Here is a 15092-nt window from a genome sequence, read left to right on the forward strand (position 1 = left end):
TTCAGTGTTTTTGATCTTGGCCATTCTTACAGGTGTAAGATGGAATCTCAGAGTTGTTTCGATTTGCATTTCTCTGATGGCAAAGGATGTTGAGCATTTCCTTAAGTGTCTTTCAGCCATTTCAAATTCATCTGTTGAGAGTTCTGTTTAGATGTGTAGCCCATTTTTTATTGGATTATTTATTATTTGATGACTAATTTCTTATGTTCTTTACATATTTTGGAAATCAGCCCTCTGTCCAATGTGGGTGGTGAAGATCTATTCCAATTCTGAAGGCTGCCGTTTTGTCTTGTTGATCTTGTCCTTTGCTTCACAGAAGCGTCTCAGTTTCAGGAAGTCCTATTTATTAATTGTTTCTCTCAGTGTCTGTGCTGCTGGGGTTCTATTTAAGAAGTGGTCTCCTGTGCTAATGTGTTCAAGTGTACTCCCCACTTTCTCTTCTATGAGGTTCAGTGTGGCTGGCTTTATGTTGAGGTCTTGGATCCATTTGGACTTGAGTTTTGTGCATGGTGATAGATATGGGTCTATTTTCATTCTTCTACATGCTGATATCCAGTTATGCCAGCACCATTTTTTGAAAATGCTTTTTTTTTTCATTTTATAATTTTTTTACTTCTTTGTCAAAAATCAGGTGTTCGTAGGTGTGTGGATTGATAACTGGTTCTTCGATTTGGTTCCATTGATCCTCATGTCGGTTTTGATGCCAATACCAAGCTGTTTTCAATCCAGTTTGAGTTTAAAGTCAGGTATTGTGCTGCCTTCAGAAGTTCCTTTATTTTACAGGATTGTTTTGGCTATCTTGGGTTTTTTATTTTTCATATGAAGTTCAGTATTGTTCTTTCGAGGTGTGTGAAGAATTTTGCTTGGGTTTTAATGGGCATTGCATTGAATCTGTAGATTGCTTTTGATAAGATTGCCATTTTTACTATGTTAATTATACCTACCCAAGAACGTGGGACATCTTAACATTTTCTGATGTCTTCTTCAGTTTTTTCTTCAAGGATTTAAAGTTCTTGTCATACTGGTCTTCCACATGTTTAGTTAGAGTTACTCCTAGATATTTAATGTTATTTGTAGCTATAGTGAAAGGTGCTGTTTGTCTGATTTCTTTCTCAGCTCATTTATCATCTGTGTACAGGAGGGTTACTGATTTTTTTGAGCTACTCTTGTATCCTGCTACATTACTGAAGGTGTTTATGAGTTGTAGAACTTCCTTGGTAGAAATTTTGGGGTCGCTTATGTAAACTATCATCAGCAGATAGTGAGAGTTTGACTTCTTATTTTCCTATTTGTATACCCTTGATCTCTTTTTGTTGTCTTATTGCTCTAGCTAGAACCTCAAGTACTATATTGAATAGATATGAAGAGAGTGGACAACCTTGTATTGTTTCTGATTTCAGTGGGATCACTTTGAGTTTCTCTCCATTTAGTCTGATGTTGGCTGTTGTCTTGCTGCGTATTTTTCTTTGTGTGGTAAATTACATTGACAGACTTTCGTATGTTGAACCATCCCTGCATCTCGGGGATGAAGCTGACTTGATCATGGGGGATGATTTTTCTAATGTGTCTTGGATTCAGTGTGCTAGTATTCTATTGAGTATTTTTGCATCAGTGTTCATGAGTGGAAATGGTCTATAATTTTTTTCTTTGTAATGTATTTGTATAGTTGGGATATCAGGGTAGTAATAGCCTCATAAAAAGTGTTTGCAATGTTCCTTCTGTTTCTATTGTGTGGAACAATTTGAGTAATATTAGTAGTAGTTCTTTATTTTTTAAATTTATCTATTTATTAAAGATTTCTATCTCTTCCCAGCCACCGCCACCCATATCCCTCCCCCTCCCCCAATCAACTCCCCCTCTCTCATCAGCCCGAAGAGCAGACCAGGTTCCCTGCCCTGTGGGGAGTTCAAGGACCTCCCACCTCCTTCCAGGTCTTGTAAGGTGAACATCGAAACAGCCTAGGCTCCCACAAAGACAGTACATGCAGTAGGATCAAAGCCCAGTGCCATTGTTCTTGACTTCTCAGCAGTCCTCATTGTCCACTATGTTCAGCAAGTCCGGTTTTATTCCATACTTTTTCAGACCCAGTCCATCTGGCCTTGGCGAGTTCCCGAAGGAACATCCCCATTGTCTCAGTATGTGGGTGCACCCCTCACAGTCCTGAGTTCCTTGCTCGTGCTCTCTCTCCTTCTGCTCCTGATTTGGACCTTGAGATTTCAGTCCTGTGCTCCAATGTGGGACTCTGTCTCTATCTCCTTTAATCACCTGATGAAGGTTAATAACCAGGAGTATGACTATATGTTTTTCTTTGGGTTCACCTTCTTATTTAGCTTCTCTAGGATCACGAATTATAGGCTCAATGTCCTTTATTTATGGCTGGAAACCAATTATGAGTGAGCACATCCCATGTTCATCTTTTTGGGTCTGGCTTACCTCACTAAGGATAGTGTTTTCTATTTCCTTCCATTTGCATGCAAAATTCAAGAAGTCGTTTTTTACTGCTGAGTAGAACTCTAATATGTATATGTTCCATACTTTCTTCAACCATTCTTCCATTGAAGGGCATCTAGGTTGTTTCCAGGTTCTGGCTATTACAAACAATGCTGCTATGAACATAGTTGAGTATATACTTTTCTTGTATGATAGGGCCTCTCTCGGGTATACTCCCAAGAGTGGTATTGCTGGGTCCAGAGGTAGGTTGATCCCGAATTTCCTGAGAAACTGCCACACTACTTTCCAGAGTGGTTGCACAAGTTTGCATTCCCACCAGCAATGGATGAGTGTACCCCTTTCTCCACAACCTCTCCAGCAAAGGCTATCATTGGTGTTTTTGATTTTATAAGATGGTATCTTAAAGTTGTCTTGATTTGCATTTCCCTGATCGCTAAGGAAGTTGAGCATGACCTTAAGTGTCTTTTGGCTATTTGAACTTCTTCTGTTGAGAATTCTCTGTTCCACTCAGTGCCCCATTTTATATTTGGGTTGATTAGCCTTTTACAATCTAGTTTCTCGAGTTCTTTATATATTTTGGAGATCAGACCTTTGTAAGTTGCGGGGTTGGTGAAGATCTTCTCCCAGTCAGTGGGTTGCCTTTTTGTCTTAGTGACATTGTCCTTTGCTTTACAGAAGCTTCTCAGTTTAAGTAGGTCCCATTTATTCAATGTTGCCCTTAATGTCTGTGCTTCTGGGGTTATATGTAGGAAGTGGTCTCCTGTGCCCATGTATTGTAGAGTACTTCCCATTTTCTCTTCTATCAGGTTCAGTGTGTTCAGACTGATGTTGAGGTCTTTAATCCATTTGGACTTGAGTTTTGTGCATGGTGATAGATATGGATCTATTTTCAATCTTCTACAGATTGACATCCAGTTGTGCTAGCACAATTTGTTGAAAATGCTTTTTTTCCATTGGATGCTTTTAGCTCCTTTATCGAAAATCAGGTGTTCATAGGTTTGTGGGTTAAAGTCAGGGTCTTCTATTCGATTCCATTGGTCGACTTCTCTTTTTTTATGCCAATACCAAGCTGTTTTCAATACTGTAGCTCTGTAATAGAGTTTGAAGTCACGGATGGTAATGCCTCCAGAAGTTCCTTTATTGTATAAGATTGTTTTGGCTTTCCTGGGTCTTTTGTTTTTCCATATAAAGTTGATTATTGTCTTCTCAATGTCTGTGAAGAATTTTGATGGGATTTTGATGGGGATTGCATTGAATCTATAGATTGCTTTTGGTAGAATTGCCATTTTTACTATGTTGATCCTCCAAATCCAAGAGCAAGGGAGATCCTTCCATTTTCTGGTGTTCTCTTCAATTTCTTTCTTCAAAGACTTAAAGTTGTTGTCAAATAGATCTTTCACTTCCTTAGTCATAGTTACCCCAAGATATTTTATGCTATTTGTGGCTATCGTGAAAGGTAATGCTTCTCTGATTTCCCTCTCTGCTTCCTTATCCTTAGTATATAGGAAGGCAACTGATTTTTTGGAGTTGATCTTGTATCCTGCCACGTTACTAAAGGTATTTGTCAGCTGTAGGAGTTCTTTGGTAGAGTTTTTGGGGTCGCTTATGTATACTATCATATCATCTGCAAATAACGAAAGTTTAACTTCTTCCTTTCCAATACAAATCCCCTTGATCCCCTTATGTTGTCTTATTGCTATTTATAGAACTTCAAGCACTATATTGAAGAGGTATGGCGAGAGTGGACAGCCTTGCCGTGTTCCTGATTTTAGTGGGATGGCTTTGAGTTTCTCTCCATTTAATTTAATGTTAGCTGTCGGTTTGCTGTAAATAGCTTTTATTATATTTAGGTATGAACCTTGTATCCCTATTCTCTCCAAGACCTTTATCATAAAGGGATGTTGAATTTTGTCAAAAGCTTTTTCAGCATCTAATGAAATGATCATATGGTTTTTTGTTCATTCAGTTTATTTATATGATGGATTACATTGATAGATTTGTGTATGTTGAACCAGCCCTGCATCTCTGGGATGAAGCCTACTTGATCATAATAGATAATTTTTCTAATGTGTTCTTGGATACGGTTTGCCAGTATTTTGTTGAGAATTTTTGCGTCGATGTTCATAAGTGACATTGGCCTGTAATTCTCTTTCTTGGTTGAGTCTTTGTGTGGCTTTGGTATCAGAGTGACTGCACCTTCATAAAAGGAATTTGGCAATGACTCTTCTGTTTCTATATTGTGAAATACATTAAGGAGTATAGATATTAGCTCTTCATGGAAGTCTGGTAGAATTCCGCATTGAAACTATCTGATCCTTGGCTTTTTTTGGTAGGTAGGTTTTTGATAACAGCTTCTAATTCTTCGCGACTAACACGTCTATTTAGATTGTTCACCTGGTCCTGGTTTAACTTTGGTATATGGTATTTATCTAAAAACGTGTCCATTTCTTTTACATTTTCCAGTTCTGTGGCATACAGGCTTTTGTAGTAAGATCTAACGATTCTTTGAATTTCCTCTGTGTGTGTGGTTATGTCCCCCTTTTCATTTTGATCCTATTAATTTGCATATTCTCTCTCTGCCGTTTGATTAGTTTGGATAGGGGTTTATCAATCTTGTTGATTTTCTCCAGGAACCAGCTTTTTGTTTCATTAATTCTTTGGATTGTTTTCTGTGTTTCTATTTTGTTGATTTCAGCCCTCAGTTTGATTATTTCCAGTCTTCTACTCCTCCTAGGTGAGTCTGCTTCTTATTTTTCTAGAGCTTTCAGGTGGGCTGTTAAGTCTCCAATGTGTGCTTTCTCTGTTTTCTTTAAGTGGGTACTTAGTGCTATGAACTTTCCTCTTAGCACTGATTTCATAGTGTCCCATAAGTTTGAGTAGGTTGTTTCTTTATTTTCATTGAATTCAAGGAATACTTTAATTTCTTTCTTTATTTCTTCCTTGATCCAGGTATGGTTCAGTAGTTGACTGTTCAGTTTCCATGAGTTTGTAGGCTTTCTGGGGGTAGCATTGTTGTTGAATTCTAACTTTAATTTATGGTGATCTGATAAGACACAGGAGGTTATGAATATTTTTTTTGTAACTGTGGAAGTTTGCTTTGTTACCGAGTATGTGGTCAATTTTCGAGCAGGTTCCATGAGCTCCAGAGAAGAAGGTATATTCTTTCCTATTTGGGTGGAATGTTCTATAGATGTCTGTTAAGTCTATTTGATCCATTACCTCCATTAATTCTCTTATTTCTCTATTAGGTTTCTGTATGATTTACCTGTCCATTGGTGAGAGAGCTGTGTTGAAGTCTCCTACTATTAGTGTGTGCGGTTTGATGGCAGCCTTGAGTTTTAGTAATATTTCTTTTACGTACGTGGGTGCTTTTATATTAGGGGCCTACATATTCAGGATTGAGACGTCATCCTGATGAATTGTTCCTGTTATGAGTATAAAATGTCCCTCTCCATCTCTTCTGATTGATTTAAGTTTTAAGTCAACTTTGTTAGAAATTAGTATGGCCACACCTGCTTGTTTCTTAGGTCCATTTGCTTGATAAATCTTTTCCCATCCCTTTACTCTGAGTAGGAGCCTGTCTTTGTGGTTGAGGTGTGTTTCTTGTAAACAGTAGAATGTTGGATCCTGTTTTCGTATCCAGTTTCTTAGCCTGTGCCTTTTTATAGGTGAGTTGAGTCCATTGACATTAAGTGATATTAATGACCAGTGGTTGTTAACTCCGGTCACTTTTTTAATAGTAGAGTTTGTGTGTTTCCCTTCTTTGAGTTGTGCTGGTGAAGGGTCTCTAGATGTTTGAGTTATTGTGGTCATTGTTGGACTTTTTGGTTTGTGATTTTCCTTCTATTACTTTCTGTAAGGCTGGATTTGTGGCTACGTATTGTTTAAATTTGCTTTTATCCTGGAAAATTTTGTTTTCTCCATTTATAGTGAACGAAAGCTTGGCTGGGTATAGTAGTCTGGGATTGCATCCATGTTCTCTTAGTTTCTGAAGTACATCTATCCAGGACCTTCTGGCTTTCATGGTTTCCATAGAGAAGTCAGGTGTAAGTCTGATAGGTTTATCTTTATAAGTTACTTGCCCTTTTTCCTTTGCACCTCTTAATATTCTTTCTTTATTCTGTATGTTTTATGTTTTGATTATTATATGGCGAGGAGATTTTTTTTTTGGTCCAGTCTATTCGGTTTTCTGTATGCTTCTTGAATCTTCAAAGGAATATCTTTCTTTAGGTTGGGAAAGTTTTCTTATATAATTTTATTAAATATATTTTCTGGACCGATGAGCTGTACTTCTTCTCCTTCTTCTATCCCAATTATTCTTAGGTTTGGTCTTTTTATTGTGTCCCAGATTTCCTGAATGTTTTGTGATGAGAATTTGTTGGTTTTGCTGTTTTCTTTGATCAGTGTCTTTATTTTCTCTATGGTATCTTCAGTGTCTGACAATCTTTCTTCTATCTCCTGTAATCTGTTGGTAGTACTTGTCTCTGTATTTCCTGTTCGTTTACCCAGATTTTCCATCTCCATCCTTCCCTTGGTTTGTGTTTTCTTCCATTTTATTCTTCAAGTCTTGAACCGCTTCCCTTACCTGTTTGATTTCTTTTTCTTGTTTCTCTTGGTTTTCTTGGGTATCTTTGAGAGATTTATTCATTTCCTCTACCTTTTTGTTTGTAATCTCTAATTGTTTATGGCAGGTTTTCACCTCCTGTTTAAGGTCTTCTATTATTTTCATATAATTCACTTTTGAGTCGATTTCTTCTAATTCTTCTGGAGTAGGGTGTACAATTCTTATTTCGGGATCCCTGGATTCTGGTGATGTCATGTTGCCTTTCAGGTTGTTGGAGGAATTCTTGCATTGGCGCCTGCCCATCTCTTCCTTCAAATGGAGCCAGGAGAGGCCTGGTGTCTTGGTCCAGTCTTTGCTGTGACTGACTCTCTGGGTGTATCTCTTCAGTGTTGAAGCAGGAACCGTCCTGTCCAGATGGAACTCCTCAGCACCAAAACATGGACTCCTGGTAGTCCAATGACCCACAGACAAAAGGGGAACTTGGGGGGTAGGGCGGGGACGAGTAGAACGCAGGATACCTTGCCGCACAAGCTGAAGGTACGCGTGCTCCCTTTCGGGAGTCCTTGAGGCCTGCCCAATGATCCGGGGACAAAAGGAAGAACAGGGCAGGCAGGGCGGTATCCAGGAGAGCGCAGGGGACCCTGGAGCACAAGCTGAAAGTGCCCAGGATCCCTTACAGGGGACCTTGAGGCTTTCCTGGTAGGCAGGCACTCACCGCTCTGGGTGGGTAGCCTTAGTGTAGGAGCTTAAAGCTGTTCTTGAGCACTGGTCCTAATATACAGCAGGGCAGGGTTGGGGGGGGGTGCTTGGGGGGCTGGGTCTTGCGTAAGAAAGACAGCCCTGCAGAAGGAGCTGGGGGAGGGGGGTTTGTGCTCTCTTCCGGGACAATCCGCCCCTGGATAGCACACACTCACCCGTCCAGATGGAACTCCTCAGCCGACAGCTTGAATTTTGCAGGAAAATGGATGGAACTAGAAAACATTATTTTGAGTGAGGTAACCCTGACACAGAAAGACAGTTCTCACATGTACTCACTCATAGGTGGTTTTTAAACAGAAAGCAAAGAAAACCAGCCCACAAATCACAATCTCAGAGAACCTAGACAACAATGAGGACTCTAAGAGAGACTTACATAGATATAATCTACATGGGAAGTAGAAAGTATAAAAATACAAGATCTCCTGAGTAAATTGGGAGCATGGGGACCTGGGGGGAGGGGAGAGGCAGGGAGGGTAGCAGAGAAAAATATCAAAAAAACAATAAACAAAAAATTATTATAAGACTTTCAAAGAAAGAAAAATGACTCCCTTTTCCTTTAGTAGTCACCAATCCCGTCCCTGTGGTGCTGGGATTTTGACTGTCTTGATCTGGTACAGGGTGTCGTAGTTTATGAGTGCAGCCACCACATCCTGTCTGAAGACAGGGTTTCACAGCATCTTCCCATCTTCCTCCAGCTCTTACATTGTTATCCCTTCTTTGATCAGTGCAGCCACCACATCCTGTCTTGAAGACAGGGTTTCACAGCACCTTCCCATCCTCCTCCCGCTCTTACATTGTTATCCCTTCTTTGATCATGAGTGCAGCCACCACATCCTGTCTGAAGACAGGGTTTCACAGCACCTTCCCATCCTCCTCCAGCTCTTACATTGTTATCCCTTCTTTGATCACGTTCTTTGAATTTTTGAGCTATAAGGCAGTTTGAGGTAGATGTTTTTTTAGAACTGAGCACTCAGCAATTACTTATTTTCAGTTTAATATTAACTTTAACAAGTTAATGAGTCTTTGCTTCAACTGTCATCTACTGCAAAAAGAAATCTGTCCAAGATTGAGAGCAGCTCAAATTTATGGACATAAAAATAAATATTTAGAAGATAGTTGACAATATAATGACCCAGTTTGCAGTAGCAGACTTAGTTAGGATTTTAGTGCTGTGATGAGACACCATGACCATGGCAACTCATATAAAGAAAAATATTTATTGGGGTAGCTTACAGTTCAGAGGTTTAGTTTATTATCATTATGGAAGGAAGCATAGGGGCATGCAGACACACATAATGCTGTTTACCGAGTTTTTTGTCCCATCTGGTCCTGCCTGGTCAGGCAGCTGTCCAGTCACAAAGAAATACACAGAGATCTATATTAATTAGAAACTGATTGGACCATTAGCTCAGGCTTCTTATTAACTGCTGGAGAAGGACCAGAGGATTCTCCATCCCTATCCGTAGGCAGGAGATACAAGAATGAGCCACCCAGCCTGGTCTGAAACCTCAGTAACACACTTCCTCCAACAAAAGCCACACCTACTCCATCAAGACCACTCCTTATGAGCCTATAGGGGTAATTTCATTCAAACCACCACACAGGCATAAATTCCTTCTTAGGGAGCAGGCCTCAAATCCAAGCATCTTGTGGTTTATATCAGTCATAACATTGTTGCACCAGTAGGTACATCTTACCTGGCTGGTCAGTATTATAGCAAAATGGGTAAGTCCACAGACAGATGCCACCAGCTCAGCAGCCTCTGGCACAGCTCATGACCTTGTACCTATGGGCTTCCCCATTTTAGACACTTTACCATTCAGTATGGAATAATTCAGGAAAGTTTTCTTTGTTCTGTTTTTATTTTAATCTCAGGAAGTACTTTAAGTACTCAGTTTCTACCTGGCTTTGCTTCTTGAGAACATATTTAATTTCCTAACTCTAGTCTCATTCCTCATTTCCTCTCTATACAGATGCTATTTGTCCACCCAAATTATAAACTGGTTTTATAGTTTATCTATTCTTGGACTTCATATTTTTCTCTTTGTATGTTTAGACATACCCATGTATATGAATACTTCATTCCTGTTTAAGGCTAAATAATATCTGTTATGTAAATGTAACACATTTTGTTTATCCTTTTGTCAATTTGTGGACATTATTTTTTGTCTTCCTTTATTGGCTCTCAATGAAAAAAACCTCAGTTGTGAACACTCAGTTGTTTGTTTTATCGAGACAGAGTTTCTCTGTGTAACAGCCCAGGCTGTCCTGGAACTTGCTGTGTAGACCAGGCTTGCCTTGAACTTAACAGAGATCCACTTGCCTCTGCCTTCTGGGATTAAAGACATGGGCCACCACCACTAAACTTCAGGTTCAGGTTTAATGTGGACAGATGTTTTCATTTCTCTTGAGCGCGTACCTTAGGTTTGGCAAATAATATGGAAGCTCTGTGTTTACTTGAGGAACTGCTGAACTGTTGTGCCATTTTATTTCCCATCAACATATGTGGCTCTAACTTCTAGATCCTTGCCAACATATGTCACACTCTACCTTTATTATAACCAAATCAACACAGGATTGAAACACTGTATCTTATTGTGGTTTCAATTTATATTTCTCTAATGAATGATAATATTGATATTGTTTGGTCATATTTAATAAGATGACTTTAAAACATTAGAAGCATCCATATGTTTTTTACTCAAGTCAGCAATGACTAGTAAATCTTGCTACTTTGGGTATAATTATGTATGTTTACTTAGATCATCATTTACCTCTTCTTTTATCTCTAAGAACTTCATTGACTTTTAATATGAATGACAACAGGTTGGGTGGAGAGAAAATGAGGTGGGGCATCACTTTTGGAAGAGTTAATTCAAAATATTTTTTACCAGTGATCTGTGATGTATGAAAATATCATAAGGAAGCCCATTATTTTATATGCTAGCTAGAAAATTAATTTTAAAAACTCTATTTTTACACATAGATATGTACAATCAGGAATGTTTGAAGGCCTCTAACATAGTCAGTAGATAAAATAGCCAAGTATAGTTGAGAGTTCAATTTACATTACATGCTTTAATGCCTAAATTTCATTTAGCAGGAAAAAAATACTCCATATAAAATCACAATATCTATTGCTTCTATGAATCTAAGATTTGATTCAAAGCACACAAATATTTTTTGAAAATAATGTTTGAACTCTTATTTTTCCCTATAACTTTAGTCTTGAGTATGCTAATATTTATGTATTTCAGTACTTTGAAGACTATTATGATTAGTGATTCTAAACTGTTCTTTTTTTGTTTTTATTTATAACTGGGTGATAGGAACCTACATAGAAAAATGCTTTATTTTTTATTTTACATTGAACTTTTCTAAAAATGTGCTTTATTGTCATCACTGACCAACTCACGGAGATTAGCATCTTCCTTCTGTCTATTAGGTTATTGTTTCTTGGGTGAAATTTAATGAATATTAATAACTCAGTTCAAAAGGAGATAATTTATTAGAGTTTTACACATTTCCATTTTTATGTTATTTGTTTTCCTTGTGCTTTATGTACCATACATCTTTTACTTCAGGTTGATTAATAACCGCTTTTTGTTTTTTACATTATTATGCATTTTCTATGCAAGATGTCTTCATTTTTTTATTTGTACTGACTAAAACCATGCAGTCATATAAATGAGGTATAAGAGGAGAGAAGAAGTGGTTTCTAACCAGAAGTTCCTGGCAGTTAGTGTAGTGGTGGTAGTGTTTCATTCCATACCCACCATGTGTTACACCTCATTCTATGTTTGTTCTCAGTTGTTGAAGAACGGGAAATTTGACAAGCTCATGTCCATGACCTGATGACAGAGAGTAGCTCTTGGTTTGTTTTTTGGTTTTTGGGGGTTGTTGTTGTTGTTGTTGTTGTTGTTGAGATGGATCTCACTATATAACTTAACTATATGGCTTAAGCTGTCCTGGAACTTAGTATACAGAACAGACTGGCCTTGAACTTGCAGAAATCCTCCTGCCTCTGCAGCTGCCTCCCAAGCGTCATGTGCCTAATTGACAATGACTTTTAACCTCCTTACCCCTTTTCAGGATCTGGAGTCATTGCTGGTTAACTCTTTGATCAGTTTGTGTAAAATAGCAGCCAGTGCTGTGAAGTACTTATTATCTCTCTAGTGACTTGTGATAATTCAGTCCTCATAGTTTATAACAGAACAGAATAGAACGATACAAGCACCACTCTGCAGATGCAGAAGCTAAGTCACAGGGAGGGCACACACTAGGTGGGAGGTGTAAGAGTCAACTCTGGGACCTGGGGCCCAAGCTCATGCTCCTTACCCAGATGCTGCTTCTTGTGTTTTTCTGTATTCTCCTTAGCTACACCTAAACCAGCATCTTCTCTGTTTTATTCCTCCAAAGACTTCATTGCCAAGACTTCTTCTCTTTCTTTCCTACATCTAGTCTCCAACTACTTTGGTTGTTCTCACAGAAGGATGAAAATGAGGGTTGATAAGTTGCCGTGTGGGTGAGGAAGCAGCTGCAGCACTCGGGAAAGTGGCCCTGCACTTGGTCTGGACAGCACAGGAGAGCTGACCCTGTTGCAGTGGTGTGAGTGAACCTGTTCTGAGAACATTAGCTTGGGAGAGCTGGCCCTGTTCCTTACCAGCTGCAGCACTCAGGAGAGCAGCCCCTGAACCTCACCTGGGGCATGGGCTCCCTGAAGGCATTAAAACAGGAGAACCCGCCTTACTCCTTGCTCTTTGCTATGTAGGATGAACTAGATGGGGTGATATGGAGAGCTCTTTCTGATGGTGAGGATGAGGGAGAGAACCAGGGTTATGAGTTGGCTCACCCCAGCAACCACCCCATCAATTATCTGCAGAGCACTTGAAGGGACACATCCTGCAGACCCAAAGCTGCAGGATCTCCATGACACAGGCAACAACAGAATATCCAAGAGGAGCCTCAGTGAGGGTCTAGTATCGATGGCGTAGCCGAACCCAGAGGCCTTGGACCAAACCAGTGACTCCTCAATGAACACTTGCAAGTAAAAACATATGGGTGAAAGGGTGTGCTGTGTGACTAACACTACAGCTTCCATGACAATACTGTTTTCTTCTTTATTTCTCAGGGGGGAGGGCACAAGTGCAGAGGGTGGATATGATGGGGTTAAGTTGCCTGATGTGAAATACACAACGAGTAAATAGAAAGTTAAGAAAAAAAGAAGTTTCAGTGTGCATTCTCAGAGGCACTTGAAGCAGTGCCTCCTGTGTTGAGGCAGTGAATATATTTTATTGACTGTTGAAGCAGAACTTACTTAAAGGAAAAGGACATATGGCTTGCAAGGTCACCACTCTCCGGGACTCGCCTGGTATAAAAGAGAGAACTGACTCCAAACATTGCCCTCTGACTTCCACATAGACCCTGTGACACACTCACTCACCAGTGTAATAATGAATCCGTTTTATCAGACAGAACATAATTTTCTGTTTTCTTTTGGACTCTACTTTTGGTAATTAAATGGTAGTTTTAATTAAATTTTAAATTGAGAGCTGAGGGTGTGAGTCAGAAGTAGAACATTTTCCTAGTTATGTCCAACACCTTGGGTTCATCCTCAACTCTAAAGGGGGGAAGATGTAATTAGAAAACCAGACAAACATCAAAACACATCCAGTGACCGTCTCTCAGTGATTGATTTATAGGTAGGGTGTGTTTGTGGTGTGTGTGTGCTGTTGTTGTTGTTGTTGCTGTTTTAACCTTGACTATGTTTTTTGTAATTCCTGAGGGGGGAAATTTTATTACCATAAATTTTATACCTTTTTCATATGTAAGTAGTTGCTCTTTAAAGTTTAGCTACAAATTAGAAGTTAGGTATGCACAGCAAATTAAATAAAGAGTTCCATGCTGTCAAGGCTAAATTTCTGAACTATGCAGGAACTAATTTGTACTTTGGGAAATGATTTATTATTGGATATTTTAAATGTGTTTCTTTTGAGAATAATGTTAAAAACACTAAAAAGAATTATGGGTTGGTTGAAAACACCTGTACTTAGAGCATCAGTAAGGAGTGAACTGTAAAGGAGCGGTCGTGTGAGGGCAGAGCTGAGCCTTCACTACTGAATTTTGGGAAGTGTAAATGTTGAATCTATAATGAATCTGTGTTCTTCAGCCACTGCCTCAAGTCAAGGAAAGTGAAAGTAAGAAGCATGATTGTTTTAGGGGACTTGTGTATGCTGTGCTGTGTATCTCAAAGTCTGCTGGCAGCAGCTCACTGTGTATTTTATATATTACACCAGTGGCGGATATTTCAGGCACATCAGCAAGTACTCTTGATTCAGTGTCTCTGGCAGTGTAATTGAAGGTGGGGGAAGTTTCTGTGTTCTCTAATAAACAATATATCAATGAGCCCTGTCAGATTCTATGAAAAGGGCCACGAGATGATTTATTACATTAATTATCGTCGTGTGGTTTTCATGCTGTTAAGCCTACGAATGCAGCCACATTATACAGTTGATTTAAGAATATATTTCAGCCAGGATGAAAGTGCACTTTATTGTGATGAATATCATGTAATATTTATTCTCTTGTTCTTCTTTTGCCTTTGCTTTGGAATGCTTAATTTCTGTCCGTGTGGAGAGATTAACCTTGAGGTTTAAGCTTTTTTAATTTATTTTTATATCTGTTGGATGATCTCCTTTTTATCTTTAGTATCTTACTTTGTTAATTTAAAAATCCAACAATTTCAAAGAGATAATTCCACAGTTGTACACTGTTTAATTCTATACTGAACTCAGTCACCATACCTCATCTCAGTGACACTGGGGGAACTCAGTGAAACTTGGAGGAACAGATGGTCTCCAAAAGACTTAAGTGAACACTGGAAGAATAGTACAGACTCTTAACCACTGAGCTATCTCTCCAGCCTCTGGAATCATTCTTAACAACACTGTTTATGTAACTGCGAGACCATATCTACTTAACTGTGTGCCTAGCTGCAAAATTATATCTACTTGACCCCATCCACCTGATATGGGTAGTGTGGCCAATGGTTAATGGATCTTTGCCAATATAACATCCTTTTCGAATCTTAGAAGTACTGCTTGAGCTGAGCTACACAAAATCCTGTTTTCTTAAACCTAAGTCTTTGTTTCTTCCATTGAAGTATTTATAATTGTATCCTTAAGAGTTGTATGAGAGTTGAATAAAACAGACAGAGAACTATACAGTATTGGGCACATAATTTATCAAGTTCAACCCTTTAGACATATCACTGCTTAGAAAACATGTTCCAAAGCATGGAGCCCATATCTCCCTATCC

General features: G+C 39.0%; 1 protein-coding gene across 3 annotated transcripts in view; it reads left to right on the top strand.

Annotated features, from left to right (window-relative positions):
- The window catches only part of Kiaa1958 (KIAA1958 ortholog), a 178700-nt gene that overhangs the window by 106100 nt on the left and 57508 nt on the right, over positions 1–15092 (top strand). The window lies entirely within an intron of this gene.

The sequence above is a fragment of the Microtus pennsylvanicus genome, chromosome 13 (assembly GCF_037038515.1).
Source record: "Microtus pennsylvanicus isolate mMicPen1 chromosome 13, mMicPen1.hap1, whole genome shotgun sequence".
Lineage (NCBI taxonomy): Eukaryota > Metazoa > Chordata > Mammalia > Rodentia > Cricetidae > Microtus > Microtus pennsylvanicus.